The sequence below is a fragment of the Notothenia coriiceps genome, unplaced genomic scaffold (assembly GCF_000735185.1).
Source record: "Notothenia coriiceps isolate Sejong01 unplaced genomic scaffold, NC01 NC01_scaffold00026095, whole genome shotgun sequence".
Lineage (NCBI taxonomy): Eukaryota > Metazoa > Chordata > Actinopteri > Perciformes > Nototheniidae > Notothenia > Notothenia coriiceps.
The window spans coordinates 57,868-72,587 of record NW_011358796.1 but is presented as its reverse complement, the minus strand read 5'-3'; the positions used below and the strand labels follow the sequence as shown (position 1 = coordinate 72,587).

Sequence of the window (14,720 nt, the reverse complement as noted above, 5' to 3'; positions counted from 1 at the left end):
TGTTTCCCCTACCATTGTCTTGGAGGGACGCTGCGCCCCGCCAACGGAGCCCCGCGCCCCCCCTGAAATTCAAGGTGTTTTAAAAAAAAAAAGAAAAGAAAAAAGAATTATATAATTATACTGTGTGTGTGTATATGTATATATGTATATGTATATGTATATATCTATATATATATATACATATATGTGTGTATATGTATATGTATATATATACACATGTATATATATGTATATATATGTATATATATATGTATATATATGTTGTGAGTTTAGTGTTTAGTGACCCTAAAGAAAGAAACACTGATGCATTAATCAATAACAATAATCCACAGCTCCTCTCTCTCCTTTTCTCTTACATGAGGATGCACTGCAACATTTTTAGTTTTGTAATTATTTATTTTACTTACAAAATACAATTTAAATACATTTATCAATCAATAATTTTAAAAACTAGAAAGAGATTTTTCTTTAAAAAAAAAAAAAAGTCAATTACTTCGCTAAAACGTATAAAAATCACATCTATCAAAGCTCCTTAACAATAGCTTTTTTTAAATTGTTTTTCATGTCTAGTTGACGAGCCAGGATAAAACAGCTCACGTGATCCAGAGAGCGCTGGAGAAACATCACCTGGAGCTCATGGACTGGCAGGACTTCTCGCTGACGCAGCTCATCTCCTCGGAGAGAGGTCAGAATACACTCTCCTTTCTAAATACAATGAAAAAAGTGCTGAAAATAAGACTCATTTTGACCATATTTCCTGTGTTTTTCTTTGCAGAGTTGCTCATACCGGACAAAGCCAACGTCTTCTACGCCATGTCCACAACGGCAAACTTTGACTTTGTTTTACGCCAATACCAAAAAGGCCAGAAGAAACCTCTGAGGGCCACGTGTAGTCTCGGACGAAACACAAAGTGAAACACTAACCCTGCACCTGGATGATGGGACTCAAGTTGAAAATTATATTAATTTTTTAACAATTATTTTATAAGAAAAGTAGGCTCTCTAAGATGGTCTGTCCTTTTTATTTTTTCTTGGATACCAAAGAGGTTTTTATGTGGAATGAATTTAATGCAGAAGCACTTTATGAAGGAGAACAGAGACAAAAATGATCTGGATCGGACATCTTTTATTTCCTTGTGGAATAAACTTGGATCCTTAAAAAAAACATTCCTTGACTCTTCCTGAGATATTTGGATCACATGTTCAAACACTGATTGATTTTAAAGGGGATGTCTGAAACCAGAGCCCATTCTGCTCTGATTGGTTAGCTGGCCGGCTCTGTTCTGATTGGTCAACCGCTTTCAGATGTCCCGCCCCTTAGCCTATCACGTACAATGTGTTGGAGCGCAAGCCAATAGAAGCGTGTTACTTAGTGATATCACTGTGTTCAGGAAGTTCAAAGGGGGGGGGGGCAGGGATTTTAGCCTTTGCAGACCATTTACATGCACTAAAACCTATATAACACTCTACAGAAAAGTGAAACCCCTAAAAGCCTAACAGGGCCTCTTTAATTCTCGATCAAACTGTGCCTGTGTCGGTGACCTAGCTTGAACATTGTATAAATGCCGGTGCCATTAATAACCTGCATGTTAAAAAGGGAATGGGGGGTCAGATTGTGTGAAAGGCTGATAATGAACTCATGAAGCCCCTCAGCAACTCAACATGAAATACCTGGTGCCATCTGAGGGTCCTTCTCACTTTGGATCACTGGGTGTGTCTCACTTCTCATGTCCTCGCTCCTCGGGCTCGGTATCACCGGAAGTTGATTTGTCTGCGCCATCTTGAGTACCGTCCCAGTGGCCAGAGGATCGAGGAGCGATAATCGAGGAACTACCAGACCATCCTCCGGTGAAATCCTCAGACACTCGCCCCGCCCCCTTGCTGTGTATCGCTCACTGATTGGACGATGCAGCGCATGCACTGATCTGGCTGCTGTCAGACGATCAGCTGTGCAGCGTCATCACAAACGGGTGGCACTCCGGAGGAAACAACTTCCCATTGCTCTTAAAACTAATTTCCCCGCTTCTTGTGGTTTCCTTGCGTCTCTCCATGCTTCCCTGGGGGGATGGACTAGTCGTAGGGAAACGACGCAAGTGAAGGACACAAGGAATCCATTTAACCGAAATGAGAGGCACCCACTGTGTACCCGGCGAGTCCCAACATGTCATCTCATCGGACTGGAAGAACGGCATTCCTGCGACGAGATGTCAACAGGATTTACACGTGCAAATATCTAATGTATGAGAGGATAATAAGAGTGTGTGTGCTTTCAGTGGAGTGTTAGTATAGTAAGATTAATTTCTGTATTTATTTCCACTTTGATTGCACCTACTGTTGATTCACACATTGTGGCGACTCACTATGTGTATTGAGAGGGATGATTCAGATGTTTTAAAATGGGGTTGAATGATACTTCTCCATAGTCTGTGTATCACCTACAGTAGATGACCCAATACAGACTAAAACCAGTAATAAATTAGACATGAATGAATCTTTAAACCCCCAGAATTCCCTGGTTTCTGAACAAATGTTGGTATAAAAAAACAACCCCATCTTAAAACACTTTAACTATCCATTGACTGGGGTTGAACAGTAAATAAAAAAAGTTTATTTTAACAGAGAACTAAGGTTCTAATTTTTCAGACGAATTCTGAGAATAGTAAAAAATAATGACAATATGTTAAGATTTTTGAAGACTTGTGAAGCCTGGATGTAAGTGGTGCTTAAATGGCTTGATTTTAAAGCCTTGCGTGGCGTTCAGATAAAATCATTTCAATGACGTCAATTAACCCCAAGACTGTCGTAGGTACAGCTGATAGTGATCGTCCCGCTGCAGGGAGTTTCTGCAGAGAAACGAGAACACATTGAACTGAAACACTTGATAAAATCACAAGTTTGATCACTCGAAAGTCCTCTTGAGTCGAAAGCCTGCAGAGAAACAGATCTGGGGCTTTGAAACAGCTTCTCTAATAACGAAGCTTCTGTCACAGTTGTAAAACTAAGAAATAAACAGTTTCAAAAAACTTATTTCATATGTGAATATTTCCACACTGTACCAATAAATACTTCATCAGTCCTTTTTGTCTGCTGCCCTCATGGGTTAAATGTTTTCTTCCTTTTCATCAGAGGTTGGAAGTAACTAAGTACATTTACAGTAACATTTTGAGTTTGTTGTACTTAACTTGAGTATTTCCATGTTCTGTTACTTTGTACTTCTTCTCCACTACAGTTCAGAGGTAAATGGTGTACTTTTACTCCACTACATATATTTAATACCTTTAGTTACTTTATGGATCTGGATCAGGGATGGGCAACTTGGATGGTGGTGGGGGCCACATCATTTATGTACTGGCCAGCAGGGGGCCGCAGATTCACTTGGAACACACACATTTCACGTATGTAATTATTAACAAATATACTAAGTCTGACATCTTCATTGACATTTTACAATCTTTCAGGGAACATCCTCTAATAAGCTCACTAAACAAATATCAGTTCACAGAAATGTTATTTAATTTTTACAAGTGGCATGTTTGTATTGAACAGGTTATTTAACAAAGGAATACAACTATGTTAAACTATTGGAAAGCACAGAAAATGTGTGTGCATTGAGATGAACCATTAAGATGACTTTAAACATGAAGTCATGAACACTAACCCAGACATTAGTTGTCTAACTTGAACCTAAAACACTTGTAGCCTGTCCTGCATTCCCCTTATTCCACAATAAGGGGAATGTCAACACAGACACATGTCAGCCCGCACTCAGCTGTTCCTCAGCGCCGCTCCCCCTCCCTCCCGCTGAAATTATGAATGAAGCGTGTAGTAATCATAGATAACACGGCAGGGTCCGTGACAGTTTGTTTTCATCTGATTTCAAATAAACAAAGTCTTGGTTTTTAGAATATTTAACTTGTTTTCGCCAAATTCAGATGATAAATATAAATGTTAAGCTTGTAAAGGCATAATTACAAGCGGTAATTTAACGTCACAGCAGGCATTAGAACAGCCGGTGTTTCTTGTGAGTGTTTCCCCGGGAAACAAACACAATACACACAAACGCATGCGGCCCCCGCGCTTCGCCATTTGCCCATCCCTGATCTGGATGAATGATGTGAAATATAACCTACTGACTGTTAAATCAGACTTTAGTTCCACCTGGAGTAAAGTCACAAGTTACCCTGCAGTAGAGTCATTCAAACTAGCTGCACCTTTACCAGCTTTGAGAACCCTTTCATGATCAATCATTATAAAACACATATATATTATTCTGAAATGGACCAATCTGCACAATGACTACTTTTACTGTCGCTACTTTCACTAGATTTTGATGATAATACTTTTCTACTTTTACTTGAGGAACATTTTGAATGCAGGACTTTTACTGTAACAGAGTATTCCTACACTCTGGTACTTCTACTTTTACTCAAGTACAAGATCTGGGTACTTCTCCCATCTCTGCTTTCATAGCTTAAAAAGTACAAATTCAGANTATTAAGGTTGTTTTCTTTGACAGCTATCATACTGAATAAATATTTACTGTGAATGTATGCAAACATGTATGGCATATGGCTGTCTAACAGAAGTTAAAATTTAACTTCTGTTAGACAGCCATATGCCATACATGTTTGCATACATTCACAGTAAATATTTATTCAGTATGATAGCTGTCAAAGAAAACAACCTTAATATTTGATATAACTAAGTTAAAAAACGTAACATTAGCCAACAATTTGTGCTACGTTATTTTAGCTAGTCATCCAAGTGTTGTTGGCAAACTAATGTTTACGTTCACATTAGAATAGGGACAAAACATTAACAGCTAATGATAGTTTGCTAACGACATTAGCATACATAGATAACATAGGTTGATTAATACGGTTAGCATAAGTTATTTGTTGCTTAACGTCATGATATGTATCTTTATGTTCTGTGTGATGACGCAGGTGGATAGTCTTGTGAAAGCTTGCTTAACACCATGTGAGTAATTCCCCTAGAAAATATGCTTCTGGTTGTCCAAAAAAGTAGCTAGAGCCATATTGTACGACTCAGGGCCGTGGGAAGTAGGGGTTCTGAGTGTGCTGCAGCACCCCCTGGTGGAGGACAGGGGATCTGCACTTCCACAAGATTAAATACAAATATAATACGAAAGAAAATGAATTTTCAGCCTTGATGTAACAACATTCATAATTAAGTAAAGATAACACCCTTTTCACCCCGGTTACATTTTCCATTTGCCCCGTACGATAGGCGCTGTAAGTGATGAAAGTGGGGGATGTTGGCTTATCAGGCGCCCGCAGCTCACAGCCAGCGTGAGAGAGAGAGAGATAGATAGATAGAGAGAGGGGAAGGCACCCCCGGACCCCCCTAGAGGATGTGAAGTCCACCCCCCAATTAAAACATGTTCATGCAATACTAAATACATTTGAAGCCTTTTTATATAAGCTGTCCACCATCTCAATACGTTTCTCTGTTTGTAGTGTAGTGGAATTTTGTAGAGGTTTTTCATTGCCAGCTAAAATCTTGCCTAGGGCAGCAAATCGGTCAAAACCGGCCCTGGTGCCATCCCCACAGCACCCCCCATTTGAAACATGTTCCCACGGCTATATCATTTTTCATCACTTTTACTTCTTATTCTGGTAAAAGTTAATGCACTTGGAACAGAAATAAACAAACATGTTTAAAGTAACACATTACTTTCTAACTACAACATTTTGTTATTGTGTTAAATTTTGTTATTTTTGTGTAAGAATGTGTCCAGTGTGCCTCCTCCTGCGGCTCCAGTGATGTTTATCCGTGTTGCTTCGACCTCTGACCCTGTTGGGAAACGTCCAAGTGTTTTGTTTCCCTCTTCTGACACCGTAGCAGTAGCTAGGTGTTGTACGACTTATCATTTTTCATCACTTTTACTTCTTATTCCGGGTCTTTCGTCTCCCTCTATTTGATTGGCCAGAGTCAGGTTTTTATCCCCATAAGTTCAGCAAACAAAATATATGCACATTTACATGGGTGCATTTAGCCTCATTGTAATAACTGGAGTTTTCAAGGTAGCGTACGGCGTTCTGAAAGCCCTTAATTAACATTTGCTAATTAGTAAGAAACAAAACTACACAATATTTTATGTATTTTTCTTTTTATGTAATGTCTATTGTTGGACATAAGATGTTCATTGCATCATTTCAAAACAGAAGTTGGTGATTGTGTCATTTGTTTTCAAGGCCATGAAATAAGAGAAATTCTACTCTTTCTCGGGGAAGCACATTCTTTTTCAACATTGTCCCTCTTAATCATCTGTGTTTCGTTTTGCTCCAACAATTCATAAAACGTAGGTCAAATAAAATGTAATACATGCTAATGCTTTCCAAAGCTACCACCTGGTTCTCCTTTTACATATTTAGCTGCCTGACAGAAATAGGTATGACTCAAAGAGGTCTTTGTGGGTATTAACCATAGGTATTAACTCAGCGCCAGGCGGCAGAATGTAGGTCAGCTCCCCCCACTTTCTTCAGCCCAACCCCACCCTGCTCTTACCCTTTCACCAAATAACTTAACAGGCAGCGAAGCCTCGAGTGAACCCCACGAGCCACAGCCAAACAGCTGAAGCTTGTGACGGTTAACAGAAGGGTAAGGAGGTGGGGGGGGCTGTTTTGGGGTTCTTTATTTAAGGATCCCATTTTGGGCGTGCCTCTCCTTCTTTCCTGGGGTTGACCGGAGGCTAAAAGAAGTAGGGCAAGCTTGAAATTCTGATTTGGCTCTCCTAACATGGCCCTGTTTCTTAGAGATCCCCCCTCCCCCCTTTTTTCCTCCCTGACTTCGGAGGAAATCTCCCCTCTGCTCCAGGAATCCTGGCCATATACAGCAACCCGTACGATCCCAAACCAACAGACTAAACTGCAGTCACGTGTCTCTCGGCTAGCTTTCATTCCACTTTAACGGCCGGCTGCAGGAATGTCACGTCTGTGCTGCGATGACCGTTACCCATCAGCAGCTTCGGTTAGTTTCCCCCGGGTCTTAATACCACGACTGTTTGTCAACGGGGCCACCTTAAGAGGAGACATAAACAAAGTTGCTAATCCATGTCTGGTTCAGGAACGGAGTGATCTTTATTTACTCCTCAGACAGGAATGTGAGCGCACAGCATTTTCAAGTTCTAGTTGTTTCTGTTGCAGTGAAGTAACTTATGTCTGGCCTGAGCCCTTTGGATGAAATTATGTAAGTAGTTTGACATTTGGTGAACTCACTTATTTTTCAACTCAGCACAAACACTAGAAGCTGGAAAAAGCCTGAGATCATTCAGCATTTCACCTGTTTCGCTTGTCTCAAAGTCAATGGTTTTTTAAATACGTGTTTGGTTAGATGCCTAGAATGAGGTCTGTGCTTAAGACAAGTTTAAGAGATTTTTAGGTTTTGTTCTAGGACATAAAAGACCTCAGTAAATACCCAACGACCAAAACGTCATCACGCCCAACATTAACCACCTTTAGCTTAGCGGTGTTGATGTGAAGTCATGTTACCGTGCTGTAGTTCCTTTATAGCCTAATAGAGATCGGATTTAAGCTTCAGCAATTATAAAAGTCGTTTTAATCAGTGGAGATTATCCTGTTGAACAAAGCATGTAAGTATTATAAACGTGTGTTGCTATTTGTCGAGGGGGCCCTTGCGATGCTAACTTATGGGTTTGACCCTCCGTGATACATCATAACTGCATCTTACCATTTACCGTGGAAAATCGACTTTGTTTAATCAGTAGTTAAACTCCCTTTTGTCCATGTGTCGTGTCTCTGAGCGTAGCTAAGCTAACCATACAGTCATGAGGGCATCAATCGTCTGTCAGCAGATTTGGTTAGTTTTCCTTCACAACTGTTTGTCGATGGTGCCACCTTCAATGGACCCATAAATAAAGATGGCATTCCATGACTGGTACAGAAATGATGGGGTGATTTTTATTTTCTCCTCAGACAGGAATGTGACGCTGCTTAGGGGCCCCCGGCAGCAGCTGAGTGGATGATTTCAGCTTTCCATTACAAGTTCAGGGCAGTGTGTCACATACTGGGGGAAACACACTTTCCACACTGGCGGTTAAAAAGTGTAATCATACTTGTCATGCGTCAACGGCTGAGCAGTAGAACAAATATTAAGATCACCGGTGAATCATTGGGCTTCATTCACCAACCGTACCTAAAGAGGCCCTATTCTGCTTTTTGGGTTTTTGCCTTTCCTGTAGTGTGTTATTTACATTTGTGTGCATGTAAATGGTGCGCAAAGGCTAACATCTCTGTGTCCCCTTCAGAGGGAGTTTCTCTTGAGCACTAGAGCATTTGCATAATAGGGTCCCTTTAATTCCCTCAACTTTTCTCCTCAACTTCTGTGAGTTATGGATCTACATTCTCATGCAATTTCGGATTAGCAGGGCGTGATAATGTAATTGCAGACATTTCAGTTCAGCAAGATGATGGGATTCATCATCAGAAGAACAAGTACAAACAATTATGTGGTTTAAGAACACATCACATTCTGACATGGACTTGCATTTCTCATGAGAAATGTAATAACAAACTTATTGGTGAATGGCGTCCATTGTTCCTGACAGCCAGACACCATGAAAGTAAGCCACTGTGTTCACTGACTGTTTCCTGTCGCATTCAATGGCTGTAAGATGTTTGGTAACAAGTTAATAATGAGGCATTGTACAGGATTTAAAACACAAATCTCAAAGCAGGAGGAGGTCAGCATGGCCACGGTTCACAGTGGAAATGAGATATGGGGTGAGGGAAGGGGAGTTAAACCACAGAGAAGGGTTTCCCAGTGAGATAGCCAAAATATGATCTGAAAGCAGAGAAGCTTAACTGCATTCAGTTGTGATTACGCAACTCTGCACGACAAGAAGCTTTTGTTTTTGTGCAGGGAAGAACATAATGGTGCTATCTAATCCACTGTTGCCTTTATAGAAGAAAAGGCTAACAAACAAGGAGGAAGTGCTATAATGTAATAATATAAGTATAAATACCACGGTGTAGAAATACTCTGTTACAAGTAGGGTTGAGAAAGAACACAGAACTCGTCTGCAGACCGTTTACATGCACAAAAACCTATATAACACACTACGGAAAAAGGCAGAGAAAAGGTCTCTTGAAGCCATTAAAGCACATCATAATTAATTAATTGATCATCTTATTATAATCCCGAATAGCTGTTCTCAATGTACTTTATTATTATAAAATATATTGTCCTGTTTTTATCTCTGTAAAATAAATGTAAGGGCATTTTGTATTTATTAGTATTTCCAATTGGGAGCTAATTACACAGGCTTTGTAAAATACACGGTTGATTTATACCACTGCGAGTGTTAATACAGTCAAAAGTAAACATTTTGCCACCAGAGTTTAGCGGAGTAGAACTTTAAAGTAGCACAAAATGGAAATACTTGAGTACAGTTAATATACTTAGTTACTTTACACCACTGCATACAAATGCATCATTCAAAGGGGGTTGTTTACATCTTGTGCATCAGATTATGCATTGTTTATATTCTTGGGAAACACAAACAGCTGAAGGGTTACATGTTGTGTCTGATTGTGTTCACTCACGTAGATAATATGTTGACATGTATCTAGTGACACAAGACACACCGTCGCCCGATGACACACATCTTCTGCTCGCGTCATCTTCTCACGTTGTTGACACTCTCACAGTGTAAGTGTAAGTGATGCTGCTTCTCACACACACACACATACATACACACACACACACACACACACACACACACACACACACACACACACACACACACACACACACACACTGCACCTAGTTTCTAATCCAGTTTGATCCAGTTTGTCCCAAGGCGGCAAACAACAGGCCTCAGGTGATCGAGACCTGAGAGGAGAGCACATTCCTGAGAGCCTCGTGTGAGATTATTTCTGGGATCAGGTGTCAGAAGAGGGAAAAAAAACACTTGGACGTTTCCCCAACAGGGTCAGAGGTCGAAGCAACACGGATAAACATCACTGGAGCCGCACGAGGAAGCACACTGGACACATTCTTACACAAAAATAACAAAAACTGGCACGATTTTACACAATCCATTCACAAAATGTTGTAGTTAAAAAGTAATGTGTTACTTTAAGCATGTTTGTTTATTTCTGTTCCAAATGCAGTAACTTTTACCAGTAAGTCAAGGTCTTCCTGGCTTTTTCAAAATGTAACAAACCCTCCGTGTGTTATATCTAATCCGTTTAGTTAGTTTAGTCAGTGGTAATGGTAGCCATTCGTCCATGCTTGAATTGTTTGAGTACAACTAAACGTACAGACCTTAGTATTCATTATGAGTATTCATCTTATGATCTAAATCTCGACAACATTTACAAGAATTTCACAAAACTTTACATACGATACTCACAAGCCGTCCATAGAGGAACATGTCCGAATTCAATTTCATGACCATGCCAGCAGGTCAACATTGGCCTCGTGGTTCGGGTTGGAATAAGAAAGTTGGAATTTATTTGTTAGCTTTAGGAAAAATATCGTGGTTCAGGTTATAATACGTTTGTTTTAACTCACTTGGCTAGGTTACGGAGAAGATTGCGTTTAGGGTTACAATAAGTACGTTTGTCACATAGCTCATGTATGTGACAAAAACTACTAACAAATCTACTTGGCTAGGTTAAGGGACACATTGTGCTTCGGGTTATGATACGTATGTTTGAACAACCTCGTTAGGTTTAGTTAAAAGATTGTGGCTGAGGTTTAAATTACTTTGAAGTATTAAGTTGCGATTAGGGTTTAATAAGTACATTTGAAATACTAGGTTAGCTTAGGAAAAGATTGTGATTTGGGTTGAATTAGTAAGTTTGAACTTCTTGGTGAGATTTATGGAAAGATAACCATCAGGGTTACAATGAGTATGTTTGTGACAGAACTTACTTATGTGACGTTAGTATTGAAGAACATGTTTTGTACTCGGCTAGGTCAAGACAAAGATGGTTTTGGTTTGATACGTTTGCTCGAAGTAAGGAAAAAGGTTACGGCGGGTTAATCACGTTTTTGATATAACTTTTTCGTTGAGTAGTGCAGAACATGTTTAGACGACAAAAATCCTTGGTTAGGTTTAGGAAAGCATTGTGTTTCAGGTTATATGAGTACATTTGAACTACTTGGTTAGGTTTTGAAAAACATCACGTTTCGGTTAAGTACGCTTAAAGCACTAGGTTAGCTACAAATTACAATTAAAACTGGTTGGTTGTTTAGGTTTCGGAAAAGATTGTTGAGTATGTTTACATTTTTAAGTTGGGTTAGAGAAAAGATTGTTGTTCAGGAAATACGTTAGTTTTAACTACTTGGTTAGGTTTAGGAAAATATTGTGATTAGAGTTAGATACAATAAGTAAGTGTGTGACTTTGGGTTAGGGTTATTTAAGTACATTAGTTACGCAAAAGTTAAAATAAGTCAACGCTGACTTTTAAACGAGACACAAACTGGTTATGTTCTTTACTTTTTGACCGATCCATCCAGCTTGATTTCCACCTTACATGGACTTTGTCGCTTCAGGGTGTCACCTGACTTCCGTAGAGTCTTTATTACTCTTTGTAGATGTAATTACTGATAGTAGATTAAAAACATCATAAATTATAGTATGTTCCTTTTGAACACTCAATGGATGCAGGTGTGAGAACGTTTCGTGCTGACGGACATGTTTCAGGATGTGTTCTCCCTCCCTCAGTGGCGATGGCTTCCTGCCGCACACAAAGGACCGGGCCATGAGGCTGGATTCCTCTCAGGCCTCCATGTGGATCTGCTTTATTGTGTAATCCAGACTGCAGCTCTCAAACAAAGCCAGGCTTGTCTCTCAGTCCGCGTCTCTGTAGCTCACCATCACTCTCAATCACATGCTCTTCTTCTACGCCTCTCTCTCAGTCTTTTTTATAGGCTTTCCTTCATTAGTCTGAAAAAAAAGACATGCTGTAAGACCAGGTCATTGTTTCAAACATTAGCAGGAACATAGTCACTGTTTGGAAATGATAAAAAACTAAGTAATAATGATGATGTTGCCACAGCATGTTGGGAAATAAGTAGAAATATTGAGTTGGGTAATGTTGATTCTGTGATGCAATTGGCTTTCATGGATGAAACACAGGGGAAAGGTGAAATGACATCAGGCTTACGTTTGAATTTGTTGTAATGGATTATTATAAGAAAGTATATTGTTTGTAGTATCAGGTAAACAAGAAAGACAATTACATAATTATTAGTTTTATTATTACCTTTATAATGACCTTTTTTAACATTAAAGCATGGAAACATGTTACAGTGGAGGCACTTAATGCAATTATGAACCTGAACATGAGCATCATATGTCCTCTTTAACACTATCTTTATATTGCAAGACAAAGGCAGCATAGCATACCCAATAAAAAAAAGGAATGACTTATTATGATTGAACTATCTTCATATCAATAACAACAATTACAACACACAACTGTTCTAGTTCAATATAGTAATTATGAACAAATGAGTCACTGAACACACTTATCCATTCACCCATGCAAACACACACACACACACACACACACACACACACACACACACACACACACACACACACACACACACACACACACACACACACACACAAAAACAGTATCTTAGAAGCTTCTTGGAAACGGTAAATGTGTGTGTGTGTGTCCTGCAAGGTGGCCATGTGAGTTGTTGGGTAAGTAGGTCAGTCATTAAGTCAGGAGTGGCAGGGAAGGAGTGCAACAACAACAACACACACACACACACACACACACACAGACACACACACGCTAAATCCATTACCTCATACAGTGGATTAGTGTCAACAGGCCCATCCATCTGTCTCCAGCAGGACTTGAATCAAGTGACTGTAAGAAGAGCAGCGGGGATTTGAGTTCCTGCCCACCTGTTTTCCCCCGTAAAGCCCCATGCATACCTGTAAGACATGTACACACACACACGCACGCACACACACACACACACACACACACAGTAGTACACAGAAGCAGGTCAGTAGGGTTACACCTGTGGCCCCCGGTGTGACTAGGTTCAAACAAACAAGAGAAGCACTTCCTGTTTCTCGTAATGAGTGTCAAAGAGCAGACTGAGAAAAAAACAACAGATTATTTGTATTTAACCCGGTGGAAAATCGGGTTTTCAGGACAGATGACCCATGCTATACTGAAATAAAACAAATTGAATATTATAATATAATATATATATTTTTTTTTAAATGTATAAAAGTTAGAACTATTAAAGTAAAAATCCCTCAAATGTGGTTGTAAACTGCAGCAAATAGATGTTGAGATATGTTGTTGCAGTTATAACAGAGAGATTAGAAAGTGTATTATTAACAAAGGGACCTTTTTTACAACCCAAAACATTGCTGTTTATGATTCTTACAGTTTCCTTGACCTATAAAGCTTTAGTAAATGATTATTTTAGAATGAATACAAAACATTAGATTAAACATGATATCATTATTATCAATCCTGGAGTATCACCAGCTGGTTCATTATTTACAAAAGAGATAACCTTGACGTTTTTATAACAGCCCAACAATTGCATAACTTTCATCAAAGATTACAGAAGTGTTCAGCCTCGAGATGAGCAGATGTTGTTTGCTGCCGCCTGCAGAGATGTTTGTGCAACGGTGCATAAAACAGTCGGCTCTCACTGGTGGTCGGGAAAAACACAGAGTGCACACACAGAGAGAAAAAACAACAGGTAAGAAGGTCACATATATCTGTCAGTCATGTCAACAGCAAGCTTTTAAAGTAAAAGTGGAAAAACATCAGTCTAAAAATACTGCATTCCCACCACTGGGGGGATTTACAGTATCAGCTGTTGTTCTCTTACATGCTGTGTCAACGTGAACTACAATAAGTGTTAGAGCCAGTATTTTTGATTTGATAAGAAAGGCCACCAAATTCTAACGTCTGTAGTCAACACACTATAAAGGACTACAATTCCCACGGCGCCTGTGCTAACGCCACAGTGATTGGCAACCTGTTGAGAGACGCCGTCAGTTTTTAACCGTAACGTAACACTCGTGCTCGTACCGTATATACAAACCGTACAAGTACCCTTTAAGTTGTAAAGTATAAGCATTATCACGAAAGAAAGAATACCTAAGTTGTTTGTTTTATTTGAGTTTTGCCTATTTATTTTGAATATTGTAAAGGCCTATTTTTCTTTGTTGCATGTGCAAAAGTTTGTTATTTTATTTTGAGCAAACACATCGCAACATCTTCTAAACCGTCGGAGGCCAAGCAGCACTTCAAACTGTGAGTAATTTAAGGAAAGAAACGAGTTAGAACTGTCTGTTTAAGGCGTCTAGTGGCTTAAATGGAAAAACAAGGAAGGAAGCCACGACATTGTTAAAAACTCTCGTGACGGACAAATCCGTGTGGAATTAAATGGTTGCCACCATATTATTATAATTAATGAAATACTCTTGGAACAGCGGGAGCGGTACTGCAGTCTCTTTACCGCACCGTTGTGACGAAAAGGGAGCTGAGCCAGAAGGCAAAGCTCTCTGTCTACCGCGCCATTTTCGTTCCTACCCTCACCTATGGTCATGAAGGATGGGTCATGACCGAAAGAACGAGATCGCGGTACAAGCAGCCGAGATGGGTTTCTCCGCAGGGTGGCTGGTGTCTCCCTTAGGATAAGGTGAGAAGTTCGGTCATCGAGGGAGGACGTCG

At 39.7% G+C, this 14,720-nt stretch overlaps 2 long non-coding RNA genes across 2 annotated transcripts in view; one reads left to right on the top strand and one right to left on the bottom strand.

Annotated features, from left to right (window-relative positions):
- Window positions 1-14,720, bottom strand: part of LOC104956473 (uncharacterized) — a 28,032-nt gene that overhangs the window by 7,933 nt on the left and 5,379 nt on the right. Inside the window, exon 3 of the long non-coding RNA XR_799560.1 lies at window positions 13-18. This is a non-coding gene — a long non-coding RNA (uncharacterized lncRNA). The remainder of the gene's footprint in view (window positions 1-12; window positions 19-14,720) is intronic.
- LOC104956472 (uncharacterized) lies at window positions 540-1,395 on the top strand. The gene is made up of 2 exons (XR_799559.1): window positions 540-685; window positions 776-1,395. It is a non-coding gene; the product is annotated as an uncharacterized lncRNA (long non-coding RNA).